Source organism: Triticum aestivum, chromosome 7B (genome assembly GCF_018294505.1).
Source record: "Triticum aestivum cultivar Chinese Spring chromosome 7B, IWGSC CS RefSeq v2.1, whole genome shotgun sequence".
NCBI lineage: Eukaryota > Viridiplantae > Streptophyta > Magnoliopsida > Poales > Poaceae > Triticum > Triticum aestivum.
This window is the reverse complement of record NC_057813.1, coordinates 600,112,350-600,135,830: the sequence shown is the minus strand read 5'-3', so window position 1 is coordinate 600,135,830 and position 23,481 is coordinate 600,112,350. Positions and strand designations below refer to the sequence as shown.

Genomic DNA, 23,481 nt, shown 5'->3' with positions numbered 1-23,481 from the left:
AATATGTGTTATATGTCATGAAAAGTATATCACTAGATTTCCACGCGGATGTAGTTTCTAAATATATATTTTTTGTCACATATAATACATATTTAGATAGTTAAATTATCGACCTAGAACTACGCGAATGACTTATACACCGGGACGGAGGTAGTAGATGATGCCCTACATGTTGCTGAGGGAGCCGTATTAATTAACACAAATGCATAAATAGCTGCTTAAAATAACTAAAATTAATAAAAACAAATGTAAGCGTGTATTCGCAATACATTTTAAAAACAATAAAATCTATGAATTATGTGACAAAATGATGTACAAAAAGAGAAAATAATAATTGAACTTAACACAACGCCATCTTTTAACAAAAATGTACCATGAAGTACATTTTTTTGGTCCAAGCTTCCAACACATATAGTGTCCATGACCGCACCAAAACTAACGGAAAAATAACAATTTGTGACTGACATGCATAACTTTTTATTCCTCTCCAGAAAAAAGAAATGCATGACTTGATGTTGTGGCTTGGTTTGTATCGATAAATTAATGCAAAAAGTAACTCATGAGTACATGCATGATCTGTTGAAGTCACAAAATTTTGATCGGACGGTTATAAATAATTAAGGCGACATGAAAGCACACATGTGAAGATAATTTTATAGTGAGGCCTAGATATTTAGATATAGATGATCAATATGATCCCAAAGAAATGAATATTAATGTAAATTTTATTATTTAAAGCCCAAAACTAACAGTATTTACTTTACTTTCTAAAATTATATTGGATCATTTAATTTCATAAAAGACATTTAGTAGTATAAATCTAGAATTTTCTCTAAAGCTTAAATATTTGTCAAACTGCTACTTTACAAAATCTTGAAATTTGACGGATATTAATTGTATTTTTTCCTAAATTTATTGTATATTTTTATAATTATAACTATAATTATGTTCTTATTGTACAAAAGAACTATTGCACAGAAAATGACTCCTTTATGTTTTTTAATAATTAATAAATATAATGTTTCATGTAAAATAAATCACCTATGCTTGTAATTGTTTGGGATTTTAAAACCACGATATATTTATAATTATTCTATATTCCATAGAAATCAGAGTCTTAGATTACTAATTAAATGAATGTATCGTACATGCATACCATAATATGTTGACCATCATCGCATCTCAAACATCCCATTGAGTCAACCGTCCCTTTGTTTGATTTTTTAAATCGACACAAAAGTGAAATCTAAATCATGAGCCAGCCTCATTGGTGGATGATATTAGTTCGATATGCAGATTGTGTATGTGATATTGACATGCTTCAAAGTGATGCATTTGGCCATGGGGAGAGAAGATCAAGTACATGTATATATTCTACTACGTCATCATCTTCATCGATCTCTACCTCCTCTTTGTCATCTCGATCTCCAGCATTATCACCATCATCAGGATGCAGAGATATGCTTGGACTTCTATGCTTGGTTCTTTTATGTAAAAGAGTATTCTTGTGATCTTAAGCCTGGACTTTATATTATGAATCTTTCCCCTAAGATGGCCAAAGGAATTTTCAAAACGATTAGACTAATCAATAACTCCTTGATGGACCTCCATTGTAATTTCCTCTTACTTTATCACCTTTGTTGAGTGTGGATTTTTGGCTCCCAGCATGGAACCTGAAATTTAAAAAACTTGAAAAATCACATTCCGAAGTTCAAAAAAATCTGAAAAAATACACACTTGCTTAGATATGTATACAAAATGTGTGTCAGATTTCCATGATGAAATATGTTCTGATGTGTGCCACACAAGAAAAGATTTATCTACTTTTGTAGTGAAATAATACATATGTTAGGAATACATGTTTTTTTGTCTATAGCTCGCACAAAAATGCATTTCATCATGAAAATATACAAGCAAATTGTTCAAAAAAAAAGAAAATATACAAGCAAGTGGCGCACAACCATATGTATGTGTGTATTTATTTTCATAATTGTTTAATTTAGATTTTTATTCCTTTTCAAAATCTGGACTCCATCGAGCCCAGGAGCCAAAAGCAATCGCCTACCTTTTGTTGCGTTTTGAAGTTGTAGAGACAACTGGAGGGGCCTGAAACAAGAGAAAATGTGTTACCAAACAGTAGAGCACCATCATACAACTTGAATCCATTCCACAAGTCCTAGATCAATGAGATATTCAAAAGGTGGGTGAACTTAGTAGCTTGTGTATATAGAATCATTAAAAGCAGTTACAATGTAAATATAAGTATGATGGCATGGAAACAAATGCATAAAACACAGAAGTACTAGTGTTATGGTCGATACTATGTGAAGTAGTACTAGTGTAAAACACACAAGACTAGAGGTATTGTGCTAATTCAGGAGGTGCTTAAGATACATTGTATTGGGAGTGCCTTGACAGGGCACTCCCTCTTTTAGGATGGAGGTACGAGGATATATTGCCATATGTCGTGGCGAGAATATATAGCTATGGTTTTTTTATCATTAATGATCTCCACTGGTACGTAGAATGTGTATTTGGGTAGCACGTTGTTTGTTGAAAGAGAATCGAATTCAATGTCATTCTCTAACATAGTGGTCAACAGAATGTGTAAGTGAGTAGGGACTATGAATTCGCAAGGGCATGAAAAAGCTCAGAATAATTAAAAAGATTTTAAACACAAAACGGTTACAAACTCGACGCCAACTCACCGAGAATGAGATGAGCTGCATTAAAAATATTTGTTTTCCATTTATATGTTTTTGAGAACTTTCCATGTATATCTCGGCAAGTACAAAAGAGAACATTCCATTTATCTAGGTAAATATTTAAAAGTTGACATCAGCCTTTTGACTTTTGCCTGCAAACATCAAAATTTGTCATGCGGAAATAGATAAATTTGCCATGATCAATGTTGTGTAAGATTTGCCATGTTTTTGAAGTGAAAAATTTCCAGGCAGTGTAAAAAATGGTCATAAAAATTGCCATACTGCAGTGAGTAATTGTCATGCATTTGGGATCCGAAGTAGCTGAGGTAGCCAAATTTATGACGCTAAAAGATCCGACGTCAGATGTATATTGGGGTTCTCATAGAAGAAGATGTGTATTGGGTTTCTCTACCTTCTTTTAAGAATTGGGGTTCTTTATCTAGTACTTTGTTTTAAAAAAAAGCCACCATCAAAAGGAGTTTTGTTTTTTTTCAGTTTTGCTAAAGCACATCTAGATGTGTCATAAGTATTGCGCATCTAGATTCGTATGGGTATTTCTTTTTGCATTTTTTTTTCCTTTTCATACTTTTTTTGAGGGAAATTTTTCTTTCCATACTTGATTGTGTCACTTAGATGTGCAATATAAGTATGTCACATCTAGATGTGACCTAGACAAAAAAAAATTGACTGCCACCGCAAGGAGTTTTTGTTTAGGGATGCCACCAGAAGGAGTTGAAAACGGAGAGGTTGCTACCAAAATCAAACAAAACCGAGCGCGTGGGTGGGAGTGGTAGCAGCAGTCGGCCATATTCTCTCCTTGTTGGAACAGAAACCAGGAAAGTGGAAGAGGCCTGTTGGCCCATCACGGACCGAGTCGGCAACGGAGCCCACGAACCGCAAGCCGTGCACAACCACAAGCACGGCGGCGGCGGCGGCGTTCGCCGGCAAGGAGTTTCAGTTCAAGCAGTGCACCAACCAGAGCATGAAGGACTCCACAGGGGAGCAGGAGTGTTCGCTAAAGATCTGCTCCACCAAAAGGAAGGTGCCGGCTGACGGGCACGACGAGGAAGATATTGCCCTTGCCGTCCCAGTGACTACAGTGCAGGCTATCGAAGTTGCAGGAGCAGACTCCGAGGTGGACAGTTCCGATGATGATGATGAACCCGTCTCGGAAGCCGAGTTTGCAGCCTTTTATGAGGAGGAGAAGGCAAAGCACGACAAGTTCGTGGTCGAAAGGGTTTTGCCTAGGCTCGAGAATGCCAAGGCTATCCAGAGGCTTCTGCAAGAGCAATTTGAATCTGTTCTCAAATCCAAATGATATCATCGAGGATTTACTAGGCCTGGCCGGTTCACCAATGCTGTGCTTGCTTTGTATGGTCGGTCTATTTATCTATCTATGTAATTAATCTGGGGTTCATCTATGTTATGGATTCATCTGTGTCTTTGTGATGCTGTTATCTTGTTATCAAGTTGTGCTGTCACCATCTTATTAGCTTTAATAAGCTAGGCAATGATGATCAAATGAATGTGCGTTAATCTACTACTCCCTCCGTCCCAATATAAGAGTGTTTTTTTAGGCTAATGTAGTGTAAAAAACGCTCTTATATTATGTGATGGAGGGAGTATGTTTATCTTGCACAAGAGGTTTCTTCTTTTCTTTGCTGATTGGGGAATCTTCTGCAAGTGTTACGTTTGGATCCTGGTTGGACCATCTGATTGTGCATGCTAGTTATTTATTTTTCGTATCAAAAGTTTTCACCTTGTGTGGTTTTGAAGGTCATGTACATGACATGTTACTGTGGAATTCATGTTGATGTGCATAGTAGATCACCTATGGCTCATGGAAATAATATCAGCCCTTTGTTTCTTAGCTTTGATAGTAGTACATGCTAGGCTGTGCCAATGTGAAAACATTATTGAATACTCCCTCTGTAAAGAAATATAAGAGCGTTTAGACCACTACTTTAGTGAGCTAAACAGACTTATATTTCTTTACGGAGGGAGTAGTATGTGGAATTGCGACTACTATGTGGAATTGCGACTCTGTTCTGCATTGGTACAGTCTTATTTTGTATTATTATGGCACAAGAGTGACCTTTTTTAGCTGATTAGGGTGTTGAGTGCAATATGTGATGCCTTTTTGCAAGGGCCGTGCTGCAACTTGCCCTCAGACCTCAGTGAGTTTGCTGAAATATTACTCCTTAACTAGCCATGTTCATGTGATGCCAATTTGATCCCTGACACTAGCGTCTGGTGAGGACTACTTTCACCTTAACTAGCCAGTATGCAGGTTTCATTTTTGCTGATGAACTGTCTTGTATATATGTTGTGATGCTATGCCATGGTTTAGTGATGCGTCTTTTCTTTCTCTGGATCTGGAGAAGTATGGTGTATGTTGGAAGGGGTTCAGAATCCTTTTCAGTTATGCTTGTGCGTGTGATTGGTTCCTTTTATGTTATACATAGCCCGATTCAAACTCCTTTTTTGTCAGAGTTTTGCTTTAGTTCAAAACACGGTGAGCTTGAGGCTATGGACACCTACAAAAGTAAATGCAGTGGCTGTATCAGAAGGTAAGCTTGGGATATGTTACTGCAACATATCCCAAATGCCAAACGGGGACACGCTACAAAAATGAGACATTTCGATTCAGATTATGGTGCAACTGAAGCAACCAAAGCTTGGGTTATGAGTGTGATGTTAATCAATAAAAAACCATTAATGCCGATTCCTTTGTCGTTGCTTCCAGTTACCAGATCTTGGCCATTGGCAATTTGGAAGTAACTGCTAAATATGATCAACAATTTTCTGTCTCTTTCGCTGCAGGTTCAGCTTACCATGGTAGAGTGGCTGATACTGATACTATGCAGGAAACATGCGACGAAGTGCGTATATTCCTTCCCTTTCCTTTCAATTGCATGCTGCTAAAACTCACCAGAGTCACTGCTGTTGAATAGATTGTTAATGATCCAGTGGAACTAAAATACCTAGTGCCATGAACCCCAACTTGCTGATTTGCTGTACAGGCTTCTCTGCAAATATAAGTGCTGTTTTAATCACCATATGGTCTTGCCGTACTGGTAAGAATATAATGTGAATGTTAAGCTCCCACCACATACTAGAGGCAAAGCTTGACTGTGTAGAGATTAGGTAGCGTTGCCACTGCTGGTGTACGAAGAATGAAAACATGCTCTTCCATTGTAAAGAGCTGACATTGTTCTATCATGCTTCTGGTCACACTTGCCGATGGACCAGACAGTAGATTTGTTCCTGAGATGAGATGAGGTTAATTTGTTGTCATACTCGTTGCCCAGTATTCTTTGTTCAGCAATTAAAGCAACAATTGTGCATCTGATCAGTGTCATATTAAAGTTGCTATACTTCATTTTGGACCTTAGACGGCAATGCTTATACACACTCCTAATGATGAGGCTGGGAGGTGCCTCAAATTTTTAGAGGCTTTCCTATGGTGCGATACCGTCATGCTCTAGGAATGTAACACACATCATTCTTTTCCAGGAAGGTGTGATACAGCCAGCAGTTTCATTGCATGTTTATTTTTTATTGGTTCTTCCACTTACCAATCTGCAATTTGCGTGTACTGTCCTATTTGGTTTCCTAATACCACAGTGGTACCATTCCAGGAGAAGAAGCTGGTTGCTGAGATTAAAATAACTGTGAAGACCGGAAATGGGTATATGTTAGGACTTTGTGGTAGAACCCTAATCCCTAACATTTTCCTTCTTGATATCTTACAATGCATGTTCTGTTTTGCTGTTGGCGACAACCAAAATTCTATCTCGGCCATTAGTCAGGCAACAGATCATCACTTTACGATGTACATGAGCTCAGATATGTGGAGTAGCTACTCAGTTTGCCCGAAGTCTTGCCACTCATACTGGAAAACTGAAGCGAGGCGCTGGGTTCGACACCCAGCAATAATTGTCATTATGAGTCAGAAAAAAAACGGCAGCCTTGATGGTTGGCTGTTCTTAAACTATCAGCATTTTCCGAATCTGTAATTAATTTTGCCTGTGAACTTATTTTCAACTCTGTACTGTGTGATGGTTTCTGCAATATGTTGTTTTTTATTTCAGAAAATGAAAACAACGAAGCAGATGAAGGTCATGAGAGAACCCTAGAAGCAGTCAACTCAATTAGGTTCGGACACACTTTTTTTTTATAATAATGCTAAGTGGAGATGCTTAGTTATATCACATCATGTGTGCGTGCGCTTGTGCGTTTATTGGTTTGTTATTACTCGCTTGACCCATTATATAGACAATCTGCAATGATACAATCACTATTTTGTAGGGATGAATCATCATATTTGTCGGATTCTCATGATCTGCACTGTATTGAGCATTCTTAGATATCAGCCACTCAAATTGTTAGCGCTTTCACTCAATATTCATGTGCTCTGAGTTCCTTTTGTAATTTTGTACTGATGTTACCCTCATTGTGCTTTTTCAGATATTCCTACAGGCTTTAGACCATTGGTAGACTAGTGCCATGCTGCATCCACTTCCAGGATGAAGATAACATGGATCACATTTTGCGGAAATGTGTTTTTTTCCGGCAAATCTGGTTCAGATGCTTATCAAGCATGCAATTCAGTGGTAATTCCATCTCCGCAAGATGATCTGCAACGCTGGTGGCTATCTGCTCGATTCCGCTGTCTTGGCTCATTTCGCTGGAACCCTTGGAAGCAACACGGTGCTAAGGTGTTGCAATGTTCAGCAGCAACTTTCAACGCCTTATCTGGCAGCATCTTGGATGAATTCAAATTATGCACGATTGCCTAGTCAAGAGAAAGAATGGGTGGTTCACAGGACTTACGTTATTGCCATTGGCATCTTGGTTGTTTGTGTTTTGGAGGAAGGATACTCGCAAACTTATTGTAATCTATTTTTGTTGCCTTCTACTGCATGATACACGTTATTGCCACTGGCATACTCTCCATAAACTATTCCAGTGCTGGTGCGTTATCTTCTGAAATAGTCCAGTTAAGAATGCTACCAGAAAGGATGCTGGATTTCTGCCAGTTTGATGCTAGATATGTGGCTATTTTTACCTCTTTTTTTACAACAGCCTATTCTTACATATGTTTTTAAAAAGAAAGAAATGTTAGGAGGGCATGCATACACCATCCGGATATTTGAAATCTGAAGATAATGAGCCAATCTTGGGTTCTCTTTGAAGCAAGAGACCGGTGAGGGCAAGCGCACAAGACCTGGAGGTCATCGACTACATGTTGCACAACAGGTCTTGTGTTGCATTAGAGCAAGACATCACCCAAAGCACTCAGTCATGGCTCTTTATGGGAGCTAATAAACTTAGGCTGTAATAATTAGGCGGACAGCAGCTCTGAGCACCAAATGGTAACAATGAACAGCATAGCAGGACATCATTATTGCAGCATGAAACAAAATTCGGAACATTAGGCATCATAGAGCAGAAACAACTTGGCAGTGCCATTCCTAAACCGAGGAATTTACTTTCAACTAACGACACTACAAGTCACAGGTAACAAGACTTAACGCATCAAATGGCATACTAGCGTCAGTTAACTTTGGCTCCATTGGAGCTAGAAGCGGAACATTCGGTTTGAACACCGTAAACCAAGGAAATTTACATCATGATAGGCATTCAGGAGGCATAAGTGAAGTATCTACTAACTGCTGGTGCATAGTTTAGGAATATGATGGGTTCATATAGCACACATCTGGCCGTGTTTGCAATCGATGGTTTATTGAGCACACTGATGATATTTATCGTATGTTTCTGTTATGTGTTAGTGGCAAACCTGTTTTCAGTGTACTTCTCCCGTACTTTTCTGAATGTAGATGCTAGAAGAGTTTCCTAGTTTGCTGTTGAAATCGTTTATCCTATTTCTAGCAGAACATATATATGCAGTGCGCTGCTCTCAAATAAAGTTCTACATCGCAAAATAACATACAAAATCTACCAAATCAGAAAATATCTTCTTCAAAACAGAACATGTGACGAAATTAAACAAAACTATGGGTTTACTTGCAGCATAGAAACTAAGCTAGACAGGCATATATGTACAAGAGCTTTGTGCGGAGTTCACCTGAAGATAACATTTACAACATGTAGCTAATGTAGCATTGGGCACACATTATGCATCAGAAGATACAACGACTATCAGATAAAAAATACCAAACGAAACATTTTGATAAGAAATTAGCTGAAGACTTACCTAATCCATGAGCACAGGTAGATTCTGTATCCAGTCTAGTATGGTAATTGGGGCCTTCTCCAAAAGATCACCGTGTCGAGCCCTGGCTCTCTTCAAGTCCTTCATGGTCTGTTTGGTCTTGTGCTGAACGTCCAGGAGGAAAAGGATCTCCGATCTCGTGTCACCAAGTGCATTGAGGGCATTATTGAGCTGCCAGTTGCGAATGTTGGCTTTCTCATTCCTTGTATGGAGGGACTTTGGGTAGATGAAAATTGTCTTCTCCTGCAAAGGTAGACAGAGTGAATACCCAGTTAACATACACCACCAAATACATCAAAACACAAGGCCTGTGGTATGCACGAATGAAATGCTGTTGTTGATGTATTGCATGTCATGGTTCATTTGAAATCTACGGATTTCATCTCTGGATTTCAGATAGGCCTGAGATATGGGCCTATGGGGTACATAGAGATGTGCTCATTTTCTCAGGTGCATTGTGGGGTACGGCCCTCTGCCTCCCTGTACACTGAAACACATTCATAAAGCAGCCAGGGCAAGCAAGAGCCAGCATCAAAATAAGACAACAATCCCAGTAATATCACCATGCAGCATATCAATCTCAACTACCAACCCCGAATCTGTCACGAGGAGATGCATGTGCTGTGACGAAGGGAGATGAGGGGAGCAGAGGAGCAGGTGACCAGGAGCTCTCGCGGGGACTGCCCTCTCACTTGGCTTCTCAGTAGAGTTGTCGATCTCCATGTCGGTGAGGATACGGTACTCCTCCGCCGTAAGATCGTCGAAGCCCGGCGGGAGGTTGAGCACCTCAGGCGGGTTCGCCGCCGTGACCATCTTCCGGTGCCTGCGGCGCCCGATCTTGACGTCCGCCATGTGGGGCGAGGGTGGGGGAGGCGGTCGGGCAAGGAGGGGAGGGGACGCGGTAGGCAAGGAGCGCGGGATCGACGGCCCTAGGGTTTGTGGCGTGTGGCGTGAGGCGTGGCGACGACGGGAGGGGAGGGGAGAGGGGAGGGGGGGGAGAAAGAGAGATCCAACTGGCGTGACGCACATTTGCAGAATAACCCCTGATGAAGTTTAGCTGAAGTGAGCGAATTCGGCAAAGCGCATCCTCAAACCCAGTAAATGTTCTGCCTCTCTTTTCCTATAGCACGCAAAATTAGAATTTCCGTGACATTGATGAAGAACTACGTACCAGATCATGATCTTTGTCCACTTCTTTTTTGTGTGTAAAGTGTAACTAACAGAGAGTGTGGTTCGGGTAATAAGTGCAGTGGGAGTTTTTTAACACTGTACTAGTGTCAAAAAACGTCTTACATTATTGGACGGAGAAAGTAATAAGATAATAAATTGCAGTCAAGCATGGACACCAATGTACACGCTACATTACAGCTATCATCGTGTAGTAATAGCATCTACAACCACAAGTATCAAATTTCGGTCCCCAAAAACCCATGGAGGCAGTGACCGGACAACACGCAAAACTGCTCCTCCTCAACCGGATGCATCTAAACCGAATAAGCTAAACACATGTTAAAGTTGACATGCTCTACTAACTACGAACGAAACGATGACCGGAGAAGTAAAATCCATTGCCGGCCTTGCCCTTGCCTTGTCCTTCCCATCGTCCTTGCGGTGGTAGCGATTGAGGACGCAGAACGGATCAAGGCAGATCCGCTCACTGTCGAAGTTGTCCGATCCTTTCTCGTGCGTCTGATGTGCAGTCGAAGTGAACAATCGATCTAATTGATCAGGGTACGAGGAGCCAGCCTTCAGCAAAAGTTTAATCAGCCTAAAGCAAACACGCGCGTCGTGGAGACGCGACATTGTGTACAATGGGCCAATCATCGCGATTGCGCGCAAGTGCACCCAACAATGTGATATCAGGGGCGAGTAGTTAATGATCGCCTACAATGACACTGACTCGAATGAACTTTGAGTCAAGAAGTTGAGGGAGCTAGGGTTTGGAGTTCGTATGACATCAAGCGACGATTGAAAGGGAAGGGGGCCTCGGTGAGATACCAATCATGATCTTGCTGAACACAAACAGGCTTCCAGGTTGGTCTCTTTGATGATGGTGTTACTACATACTCCCTCCGTACCATAATATAAGAACGTTTTTGATACTATTTGACACTAGTGTAGTGTCAAAAATGTTCTTATATTATGGGACAAAGGGAGTATTTATTTATAATGTTATTTCTTTCCGTAGTACTTCTAAATTTTAGCTCGCGACATGGGGAGGCAATTGACAGGTGATGGGGATCTAAATTTGTTTGAATGTTATTTCTTCCAAGTCTACCTTTAAATTTTAGAATGAATTAATAATCTGAACTTAGCGTTGTTCATCCAAACTCGGGACCTCATGTTCCAAACTGATGTCTTGAAAAACTCTACCAGTAATTGATCTATTGTTTGACATTGTGAAATAGAGAACGTGGTACACCGTACCTATGGACGATCTTAAGCATGCTTATTAGACTAGGTAGTTTATCAAATTTTGGCACGTGTACCTTGTAGCACGTATTGTTTGAGCATAACTCATGAATCCACTCACGAAACATATTTTTATTCTAACTATCTATGAAAAGATATGTTTCTTTCTCTTATTTGAGAGAGCTTTTGTGTTAAAAATATCCTTATAATTATTGTAGTATTCTCTTATTTATAGTGAAATAAGTTGAGAAGACGTTGCTAATAAAAGATTGCTCAAGGAAATAGTGTGAAAATATCCTTATAATTATTACGACGCCCCTCCAATCCATATTACTTGCCGTTCAAACGGATGTATCTAGCTCTGAAATATGTCTAAATACGTCTGTTTGAGCGAAAAGGAGAGTATAATTTAGATAGAAGAGAGTAGTTAAGTTGCACAGAAATTCTAAAATAGAAGATTGAAAAGAAAACCAGAATCAGAAGGACAAACACACCTTTTATTTCAGATGGACGGACTTGTAAAAATTAAATTCTTAAGAAAAACATCAGATCTCAAAGAAACCTTTGACTTACATGTTGTATCCTGCCAAATCCATGCAAAGAGGTCGGAGGGTCTGCTCTGGAGCGTACAGATCCGTAGAAAGCCCCGTAACAGTCATGTTACAGAACTTGCATGAATCAGACGCAGCAAAAGGCCACCGACGACGGCTGTGGTGTATACTTCCGGATCCCCAAGGACCGGGCCTTCTCTTTCGAAGACCATGGACATGGATCCATCCTCCGGCGTGGCTACGAGGTTGTTGTTGGGGATGGAGGATGCGGCTGTTCTTGAGGTTGAAGGAGACCATCTCGCCCCCGTTAAAATAACCCACCCACGCGGCTCTCACCGGACCCAAGAGTCATTATTACATGACTAAACTATAAGCGATGGTTAGCACTAACCAAATATAGCCTTGCAAGGCTGGCTCCCACGGCATCTAATGCTTTCCGGACCTGGCACATGTGAGTGAGTGGATCTGGTGGCCTTTGAGTGAGTGGATCTGGCACACGCAATTTACCTAAGTGCCAAAGAAAAATGAAAGGAACATTTCATCAGATTCTTTAGTATAAGGAACATCCTTGTCAAAGAGCCATGAGTTCTAACACGGCAGCTAAGTGTCAAAATGTTCTGATGTGCCCTAAGCTCAATGGTATGTGCACAAATACATCACTGCACTATTCACCACCATGCAAAATAATAGACAAGTTGTAGTTGAGCTCCGCGTAGTGTGCCCCCCTTATCTGGACCTTCCAATTATCCATCCAAGTTCGTGCATGGGAACTTCTGTTTTTCCCCCTCCTAAACAAGAAAACAACTGAACCTGTAACTTTGCAAATCAACATTACACAAGTACTTCTGTGAAGAAATTGTGTATGGATATTTTGGCACAGCAGAAATATCTAAAATGATAAGGCAAAGCTAACCCTAATAAATTTTCTATCATACACCAAGGCGTTTTTAAGGCATCGTAATTGTGCTATGATCAACGGTCAAACTCTCTAGTCTTTCTATGTTTCTGAATTACATGACTAAACTACTCGTAGTAAGCAACAACAACCCAACTCTTTCTATGTTTTTGAAACCATAACACCAATCCTGCTCTCAAGGAATAAATTCAAATAATGCATTTGGTCACCTTCCTATAACTACCATACACATCCGAATTTAATCAGACTATCAAGATAAAGTGACCCAAAACAAAATGTTAATCTATCCAACAGTAAGAGGTAGCCACCAGAAACAAGATGCGCAAAAAGAGGTCAGGCAAAAAAATGCCCATAGGATTTTCTTGTCTGCGAAATAGACACAGTTTCACTTAATCAAGTGGACATGCCAGAATAGTACAATGTAAGGTGCAAACTTATGATAAATACACAAACCCAAAGATTCAGAACACAGTAGCCATCAGTTAGTTGTCCACAAATGCTACAAAAAAAATGAAGTGAAAACTTCTAGGGTGAATGTAATTTGCAGAATGAGACAAATGTTATACCATCATCGTCCCTAATTGAAGAGGAACATCGTACAGAAGCAAGCACAAAGAACAAAGGACATGGAGACTGGGAGGAGGTAAAGCAAGTGCACAAAGAACTATAACCAGACAACATATTTAAATGACAGATGGAGCTTTTGTTATGACAGCGCACATTGGCAAATCACTATGGAGTCTCCACAAACAACATATTTAAATGCATCAAGGAATATCCACAGGTCAACATCTCTGATTGTAACTTAAATCTAAGTAGTCAAACATCTATCAATAATGATTATGAGCTTCACTTGCAATATTCAGTTTGCACACTTGTAACTACAACAAAGCAGCCAATACCTAGTGCAAAGTAATAAATGCATCATGAGTCAAGCAACATAAAAAATCTAGCTCTGCACAGGAAAATGTCTGAGCTATAAGACCACCAATTGACCAAGGGGCGGTGCCCGTGAACTTGCATGTGTTAAGTTGAAATTTTAGCAGTGACCAAGGGGCGGTGACCGTGAACTTGCATGTGGAAAGTTGAACTTTTAGCAGCTCCGGATTACCAATCTCTTCTAGAATGCTTATGTACTGATGTCGTCACCATCTTTCAAAGTAGTGTAGCAAACTTTTCAAAAGAATATGGGGAACTCTTTAATCTATCAACTGACTGAATACTACTAAATTTTTCTCAATTACCTCGACAATCTTGAAGGTGAGCATGACGCAGTCTGGACTGAGATGGCGTGACTACAGGGTGTCAATCCTCCATGGATAGGGTGGTTGCCTGGACGGAGAAGTGGTGGTCATCCACGTTCAGTAGGTTGTTCCTTGCTGGCCTTGAATTTGTGCATGACTTTCTCCCACTATCTAAGAAATATTAGAGCAGAACAGCATTCTTGCTTTCAAAATACATGCCCCATTAGATGAGAAGAAAAATTCAGGGCCAAATTTTATGTTTAAATTAATTTCTGATCATGATGTATTTTACTAAAGTATAATCATGAGGTCATGGGTTCAAGTCCTGGAAACAGCCTCTTACAGAAATGTAGGGAAAGGCTGCGTACTATAGACCCAAAGTGGTCGGACCCTTCCCTGGACCCTGCGCAAGCGGGAGCTACATGCACCAGGTTGCCCTATAATCATCTATGCATCATATATAAATATTGACTACTGCCACATATATCGTTCACTGCCATGGAAAACAACCACTACATAGCTTTAGTATATTAGATATTAATAACAACAACACTGTGTAAGCAAACTCCAGCTCCATCAGATAGAATACAGAGGTCATGCAAAATATCAACTCAAGTAATAAGTTTTTAACAATTTGGGACATCAATGAAAACAAAAGAATGAAAATTGTATGTAACTCACCGAGAAAAAACCAGACAAAGCAAACACCAAAAAGGGTAACTTGAGAATCAATTTTATACCTCCCTTCCTGCTTCAAATGCTTCTTGACATCTCAAATGCACACACACTCCATATCTGCAAACAACACTACCAATAATTAAGCCATCAGGATAGAACATAAGTTCTGCTTCTAAATCACATGTTACACTGAATCATTGGGTAATAATGAGATAGAAAGAAAAGGATCCCAATAAACAAAAATGTAGTATTTGCTTCTAAGAGAACAAGAGGAGTAAACTAAGCAATAACTATATCTATAATGCTCCCAGATACTCACAACTTCCTACTGAAGTGACAAAAGTATGACATACAACCAACTGTTGAAGTCCACTTTCTTGAGCAGAAAAATTCATAAAGTAATAAATGATGTTTAATAGAAACCACAGATGGCCACAAAATCTCATGTACTCATCACCCTCTTTACACCGACCACAAAAGCACTATTAAAGGTTGTTCAATCAACCATAAAACCATTTTTGCTTCAAACTGACAATAAAATCTAGTACTGTTTGGTAAGACAGAAGGTCTTTTCAAAGTCTCAATATTCATAATACAATATAAGTTATCTGCTGCAAGCATAATGTAGAAGTCCACTTTTTTGCTTGGCCTAGTTATTAAAATAAAAGGAAGATTATAACGTTTAAAGAGAAATACCTAAAAACTGAGTTACTGGGAAAAAAATAACTCCAGCAATCTTATATACAAATAAGAGGAAAGCAGTGCCAAGGTAAGACAGGGGATGTATTTATTAACAACCACAATATGAAAAAACTATATGAAGTACAGGAAAGAAAAAAGAAGTTGAATAACTTGGCTCCTATAGTGAAGTGGCTAGTCCTATATACTGATACTACAATATAATAATAACATTAAAGGGAGCCAGAACGCTCCATGTATGTTTTCTTTTTATTAGCATATTGCATGCTATCAGAAGGTTTCAGTCTTAGGACACGAAGATCATTCAACTAAAAGAACAAACAACTTTGCAAAGCACGCCTGACTGTAAAAGGCCAGTATGAAAAAGAGTTGTGCATGCCATTGAAACTTCTAGCAGAACCGATCTGAAGCTTTTCCCATTGCATGCCAATATGTCATCAAACACGCCAAACCTCCACATTAGCTAGGGTCAAACCAATACCCATCACTAAAACTAATATTTAGCAAGAATTCCACCAAAATTGGTTTAATTCTTACTCCAAAAGAAAAGCAAGATAGACAAAAAAATCCATATAGGAAGGGTGCAATGGGAAAATGTCTGAGCTATAATAAGACCACCAATTGACCAAGAGTCGGTGCCCGTGACCTTGCATGTGGGAAGTTGAAGAACTTTTAGCAGCTTCAGATTACCAATCTCTTCTAGAATGCTTATGTACTGATGTCGTCACCATCTTTCAAAGTAGTTGCCGCTCCGCCCGCCTGCTCTCCAGCCCTCCACTATGGCCGATGATGAGGAGAAGGTGGGGGACAGGGGCGAACTTGTACGGTCAGCATGAGAATTTCGGCCGATGAAACTCCGTGCGACCCTAGCAGCAAACAAAAGACATCACCAGTTCACCACATGAGCAAAAAGGGGATAAACCAATTCATGAACCTTTGGAATGAATTGCAGCCGATCCAGCTCACTCAGGCTCAAGACGATTCACTAACCTGGAGATGGGCAAACGACGGTCAGTTTTCCTCCAGCTCGGCGTACGCTGCCACTCTTACTGCCAACATTAAGCCACCGTATGCGAAGCTGGCCTGGAGCTCGGATGCACCTCCCAAATGTCAGTTCTTCGTCTGGCTGGCTGCTCAAGATCGATGTCTAACGGCGGATAACCTTGCTAAGCGAGGGTGGCCCCATAATCCACAGTGTCTGCTATGTCTACAAGAGCCTGAAACTGCTGCCCACCTGCTTACTTCTTGCTCTTTTGCGAAGGAAGCTTGGCACCTGACACTCTGCAAGCTGAACATGAGCCCGGCTATGGCGGCAGCGCATGACGATTCCCTAGTTAGCTGGTGGCAGCGAACAAATTCTTCCATGGGAAAGGAAAGAGCGAAATCTTGGAGATCAATTTTGGCCCTGGTTTGGTGGAACCTCTGGAAAGAAAGAAATGATAGAACATTCAGAAATATTTCGTGTCACCCCACAAAACTGAGTCAGAAGATTCAGATCGAAGCAAAGGACTGGGTAGATGCTGGGCGTAAGTGTGCAATGGCTCTTGTAGAGCGCCCCCTAGAACCAGACTTACAGACTCTGATGTATCTCTAACCCCAATCCTCCTTCTCTAATCTTGTATTTGTAAATGTTTATTTCTTCTATACGCAATGAAAAGCAGTGGCCCTGCCTTTTCGTCAAAAAAAAAGAGAGAGAGAGAAGGGGATAAAGCAACAACAGAAAAAGAGTCATGCTGACTGGTTACACGACATGTGCTGTTGTTTTCAGATGTTCATTAGACACAGTTTAGTGCCAATGTGCATATTCAAGGACCTTGCAAATAAAATATGCATATTCAATGGTAGAGCTTCATTAGAAGAGATCCTGGAGAATTTTAATGTCAATCTGCATATTCATGGATACACACAGATTTAAGAGAACCATAGTCCATCTGAAATGATTATACACCAGGCACCAATGCTTTTCCTAGGGTTTCCAAATACTCCCTCCGTTCCTAAATATAAGTCTTTTTAGAGATTTCAAATGGACTACCACATACGGATGTATATAGACATATTTTAGAGTGTAGATTCACTCATTTTGCTCCGTATGTAGTCACTGGTTGAAATCTCTAGAAAGACCTATATTTAGGAACGGAGGGAGTAGTTTTTTAGGAAAATAGCTATTTCCTAATAAGGATGTATATATGGATTAAACCAAACCTGATTCAATCAAATTACCCTTTAGCCCCCATTTTAGCATATTGGCTAAACACACAGGCATATTAGCAGTTGGCATGACCAAGTGACAACAGGATGGCAAAGAAAAAAAATCAGAAAGTAAAATCAAAGTAGGAGCGTCGATTTCATATCATATCAAATTACCCTTTAGCCCCCATGGAAGTCCTCTGCACCGAGAGCAGTCCGAGCGGCATTGTCTCTCCGGCATTTTGCCCTGGAAGCACAATTATACCACTCCTTCCCGAGATGCTGGAAGGAGATTGTCAATGAATACCACACACACACACAAGTACACACAGAGAGGGAGTAGGGACATAACCTGTGGGCTAACATCGCCGTCGAGGACCAGTCCCAAACACTTGTGACAGCCATTGCAACTTTTATGTTATCTCTGCATCTTCATCTAGGACACTGTAAATTAACTGTTATTTTGCTAGCACTGGTTCTTCTATGAGAAAAGCGAAAGAAAACAAGAGCAGTAAGTTATTCAGCTCGTACTTATGCATTCCCAATCTACCATAATCAACAACATAAAAAGTAGAATCTAACCTTGCACTGTTAGGAGAACCCATAGGGCGCTTCTTTTCTCCAATATAATATCATACAATGCATTTTTCCCAGGCATCATATATTCAGAAAAGAAGAGAAAATATCAGAATCAAATGGAGTACAAACAGAGTACAAAAAAAGTTAGTTCCTGATCTAGTGTCACCTTCTTGGGTGTTTCATGTCCATTGGTTGCACCAGCAATTCCTGAAAATCTGAATAAAAATTAAGAAACCAAACTCAGAGGCAGAGAAAAGGAAGAAAAAATATGGAGCAAGTAGAAAGATTAGGAATGGGGGAAAAGAGGTGGAAAGAACCCCACCTGGTCATCCATGGAGGGAGATGAATCTGTGTGGAAGTGGAGGCTCAACCTGCACCAGCGTCATGGCCTGTGCCTTCAGCCTCCACCATTCCCCACCATGCGGCAGCTGCCTGGAGCTAGGTGTTGTACGTACAGGGATCCGGTGGCCGAGGTGGGGCGGGAGAGGATGAGGGAGGTGGAGGAGGAAGTGAGGCGGATGGTCTTTGAGATGCATGGATGAAGCCTGCCTCCCTCTTCTGCCGTCGGCCCACGGTCTCTTTGCTCGCCTGCGCCGTCAAGGGAGAGAGGGTTGAGAGATCGAGAGACAGTCGTATGACTTCGGATGCTATTGGAAACAAACAGACTATTGTTTACACGTGTCCACTTCCTATTTGTCCAATCTGTAAATGCTCCGTCCAAAGCCCCTGATGCACCACAGCCCAGAATTCCCAGGGAGCTTAGAAACTTACAGGATTCAGAGAGTCAGAAGGAGCATGGGAAGTGCAAATAACTGGTTCAATTTCAAGCAACTTGTGGTTCGCCAAGCAAGGTTAAATTTCACAACCAACTAGTTCCGCATGAAGAACCCGTGGAAGAAATTAACTACATAAGGAAGACACTGGTAGCAGATTCCACTTTGAAATCAGTAATTGCAAAATTGCAAATCCCTAGGCTCTATTGCATGAACTACATTTTTTTCTGTAAGCTACTTTGAAGAAAACTTTTCTTTCCTTCATCGTATCATGAGCTAAGTTCAGAAAATATTACAGATGTTGCCAAATCTAATACTGTACATTGTTGAAGCTAGGATATAAGGGATGCAAAAGGCAACCGTTATAAATAAAAGCTTAGTCTCTACCAGTTACGTGGTTAACTGTTTCCTCTAAAATTACATGATAAACTGGAATGTAGACCCCAGGGACTTCACCATGGTATGTTTCTAGTGTAGCAAATTAGATGGTTGTACCTACCCAAGCCAATGCTAGCACCAGTGATGCCTTTTGAAACAAATACGAGCCTTTATGAAATACACATGTTTGAAAATGCCGTGAATATTGCAGAGAGAATTTAAAGCAGTTTACTGAGCAACATGCTTCACTTAGATGATTCACAAATAATGTTTGCACTCCAGAAATAGCCAAACAGGAAATAGGACACACATCAGTGTTCACGAAGCACAGTTTTAAAATGGCCTGTTAAATTAATCCCATGCAGGTTAACCCTGGTATATCACTAGTCTCAATGAGGGCAATACACAGGTCAATATCTTGCCCGTTATAAACACACAAAAAGGCCAAAATGTTGTGTGAAAACCACATGTAGAAGTTCTCACAAATTTTACAAGGAAAAGTATTAGTAGGGAAGGGCGTGCTGTGAATATGTGCAAACTTTGAACTCCAAACTCAATATAATTTGCAAGACAGAAAAGACAAAATAGCTGTTCAGAGTGTCAAAATTTAGTTTCTAGTTTTGACTATTTAGATCATCATTGACAAAATATTTTACCCTTTTTGTGCCTCAGAAAAGACATTGGTTTTAAAATTCGAAATTGGCATTAGTTTACAATAGACCCTTTAGAATTATTGAGGACTTGTGCGAGTGCTTTAATGCTTTTGACCCTGTAAGTCGACCCCCTTAATAGCCATTTTCGCGAAAGCATGCGCACGACATTACAATCACATCCAAATATAAAGTCTTGTTGCTGCTATGAAAAGACTGTCTGCCCATCTTACAAGATGAACATTTATGAACACTATTGCTTTTTTGCTTATGCCAACGATCATCGATGGTTCCAACTTCCAAGATAGCATAGTATGACATACTCAAAACTTCATGTTTGGTCTCAACTCGGACATGGGAAGGTTAGTCCTTCTCATTCAAGTAGATATGAAACATTTACTCATATGCACATTAAATTTACTTGCACCGAAAGCACAAATATTAGTAATTCAATGATCACCTGTTAATTGGCAGTAAACGGTAATAAGAAAGCTTAGTCTTGACCTCGAAGCATCAAACTGTGCTCCATTGGCCACACACCTTAAATTGTAGTCATGAACAGCTGACTTGTGGCCAAAATTAAATAGAACCTTTTAGGCATGAATGGCAGACTTCAAATGGTGCTATGGGTGCCTATATCAAATTGTTGGCGAAACTCATCCCAGGCTTTGTCTTTAAGTCATAAACAGCTACCTGGGCGGCTTTTTTTTCTCCAATCAAATTGTTGCTGATAACAAATGAACATGTCAAGAACTGTGCCTCACTAGAATGCCCTAGTTTAGTTCAAATTTGGCGACATGAGGCATCAAAATTATTAGAGCATGTTTGTCTAATTAAGGAAAACTCTGCCTTTACATACTAAAGGGGACTTTTGGAGTCAATCTGATAGCAGTCAGAAGTGACCTACAAAACATTTGGTGGCAAAGCTTTCCATAAAAGCTTAAACCTATTGGGCTGCTAAGATATTAGATATCACGATCCATCATCATGCAAAACATAGAACAAAAAAAGTCATAAACCTAGCAGGATTGTAAAAATATAAAGATGAATGTTGCAGGTGTACACAACCGAAACAGCATTTTATACCCAGTACACACCCTATCCTACACCACTACCGCTTACTACAAGACTACTGCCTCTGCTACTGATGATAGCCTAAACTGCAGAATCGCACCTAAACTGTCGATGTGGGACTAAAAGTAGTACAGCGGCCATCTTACCCTAGCGGCCATGGCCAGTGCGGCAGTGCCGTGCCTCCCCCCGCTCCGCCGCGTGTCACGCCACCACGGAGCCACCGATGCGCTAATGAGATGCCTTCATCCCCCTCCTCGTCGTCGTGTCCGGTCGCCGGCGGTGCTCGCTGGCGATCTCCTGTAGACTGTACTGTACCACTCCAGGAATGGCCTGCGAGGGATTGTTAGATTGTGGTGGAGTATAAAGGACTCGCCGCTTTGAAAGGAGGGAGGAAAGGCGGCGGCGGCGGCGGCGGCGGCTGGAGAGGGTTCCGGTGGGCCGTGCGGTGGCGTTGATCTGGAGCGGATACGCGCACGGCGAGTGGAGAACAGTAGCGCAGGAGAGGTATTGTTCCGCGAGTGGGCTGAAAGCCGCGGCGTAGGCTGCAGGTCCAGGCCCAACGAAACACGGCCCAGGCTGCTTAACGTCGTTCGTTTTTTTATAGAAAAAAGTTGTGCTACGTTCTTGCCTTGCAAGCGAGCAACTACACGCACCCATGTCTCTCTTCTTTTTGTACCTATGAACATTATGATTCAGTAATAAAGCTTTGTGAGATTTAAAAAAAAAACTACACGCACCCATGTCTCTTTTTTATTGCAAATTTTTGTAGGTAGCTTACCGTCACCCATGTCTGTCTCTACTTTTATGAAAAACTGAGTTGGTGATGATGGTGTGCCTGCCATCGTGTAATATAGATCGTTCGATCTATATCTGACGGATAGAAAGCAAACTATGTCAATTTTGCAAAAAGATACCCGCACCTTTCTCCACATTTGCAAATAAGGCATTCCCTCGTTCATCCTTATCTCCTATAACTACATTGTTGAGCAATTAAAAAAGGAAGCCTCTCGAACAATCTGGCTTGGTGGACGCTACCGGCGTCGTCCAACCCCATGCCTCCGCTCAGTCCGACCACCAATCACCACCACGCCTCACTCCTCCTCACCTTATCTCTCCTCTTTCTCGGGATATCATTAGTTTTTACACATGAGATTACTCCCGCAAGGGTCAATCACAACAGGTGTTTTATAAAAAAATGCATCTTAATGTTTCGTGCAATGCACGGGCATCTTGCTTGTCATGTCAAAATAAAACTCACATACATGTAAAAATTATACCAATAGCATTTAAAAAAATACAATAGCAGGAGTTACTCCACGATCGACGATGAGAGATGAAAAGGCTGACCGACAAAGTACCCCTCACCTTCCCTCTGCTCTCGCCACCACTCCCTCTGCTATTGCCACACCTCATGATCCCTCTCATGGCAAGCACCGGGCGGTGCGACACAAGACCTGTTTAAAAAATATTTATGTCACTCTTTTAAAATGACCAGTTTCACTATTTTGTGAAATCTAAAATTGAAAAAGGTGAAAGCACTTTTTAAAAACTTTAAATTATTTGTGTCACTGTTTCTTAATTCACTCTTTTAGAAGTGAAATATATTTACAATTAGTTTTTTATGTGTGCAATCAATTTTTGAAATAATTGAAAATTGGTTTTTGAATGAGTTGAAATCAAAATTTAAAATTATTCAAATCAGTTATTTTAAAGAGATGATTTTTTTGAAACAACTGAAATATTAATTTTTTTTTCAATTTAGTGAAATTAGTTTTTCAATTAACTGGATTTTTTTAGAGAGTTAAAATTTGTTTATTTGAAAATCTTGAAATCAGTTTTTTGAAATACTGAAATTAGTTGTTTCAAAATTGAAATTAATTTATTAAATTACCGAGATCAGTTTCGTGAAATGATGAACGTGTTTTTTTTTTGAAAAAACTATGTTTTTTAAATGAGTGAAATCAGTTTTTAAAATTATTAAAACTAGTTTCTTGGAAGTAATGATTAAAAAAATTCAAATATTTTTATAAATATTAAAAAAGATAGTTAATGTGAGAGAGGTTGATCCATTAAAAAAATTGAGCTAGCATGTCCTATATATATATAGGGTAACGCTATTCTAAGTGTGAGTGTAAAATAGTTTATTCTACACCCCTAGAAATTCTATATACAAAATTTAGTAAAATGCTGTATAAAATATAGTAATTCAAAAAATATTTTGTCTAGATACTTCCTTTGTTTCCGAATTACTTGTCTTGAATTTGTTTAGATAAGGATGTATCTAGACACATTTTTAGTGTTAGATACATCCATATCTAAAAAAATCTAAGACAAGAAATTTGGGACAGAGGTAATATATCATATCTTTGATGGTCACACAGCTTTGAGTTGGCACCA

The 23,481-nt window shown here is 40.0% G+C and overlaps 1 long non-coding RNA gene across 31 annotated transcripts; it reads right to left on the bottom strand.

Moving 5' to 3' along the window:
* Positions 1 to 1,194: 1,194 nt before the first annotated feature.
* On the bottom strand, positions 1,195 to 21,556 carry LOC123157876 (uncharacterized). Of its 31 annotated transcripts, none has more exons than XR_006479122.1 (13): positions 21,231 to 21,556; positions 18,532 to 18,797; positions 18,213 to 18,424; positions 17,808 to 18,074; positions 16,434 to 16,865; positions 14,067 to 16,309; positions 11,929 to 12,694; positions 8,926 to 9,186; positions 5,822 to 5,972; positions 5,540 to 5,734; positions 2,066 to 2,106; positions 1,628 to 1,673; positions 1,195 to 1,546 (listed from the first exon to the last, which is right to left on the bottom strand). It is a non-coding gene; the product is annotated as an uncharacterized lncRNA (long non-coding RNA). The 31 variants fall into 31 exon arrangements; XR_006479125.1 differs by having other exon boundaries at positions 1,636 to 1,673; XR_006479103.1 differs by lacking the exons at positions 5,540 to 5,734; positions 5,822 to 5,972 and having other exon boundaries at positions 1,195 to 1,673; positions 14,067 to 14,154; positions 14,748 to 14,861; ... (1 more) ...; positions 17,808 to 17,912; positions 17,983 to 18,074.
* Between the last annotated feature and the right edge of the window lie 1,925 nt (positions 21,557 to 23,481).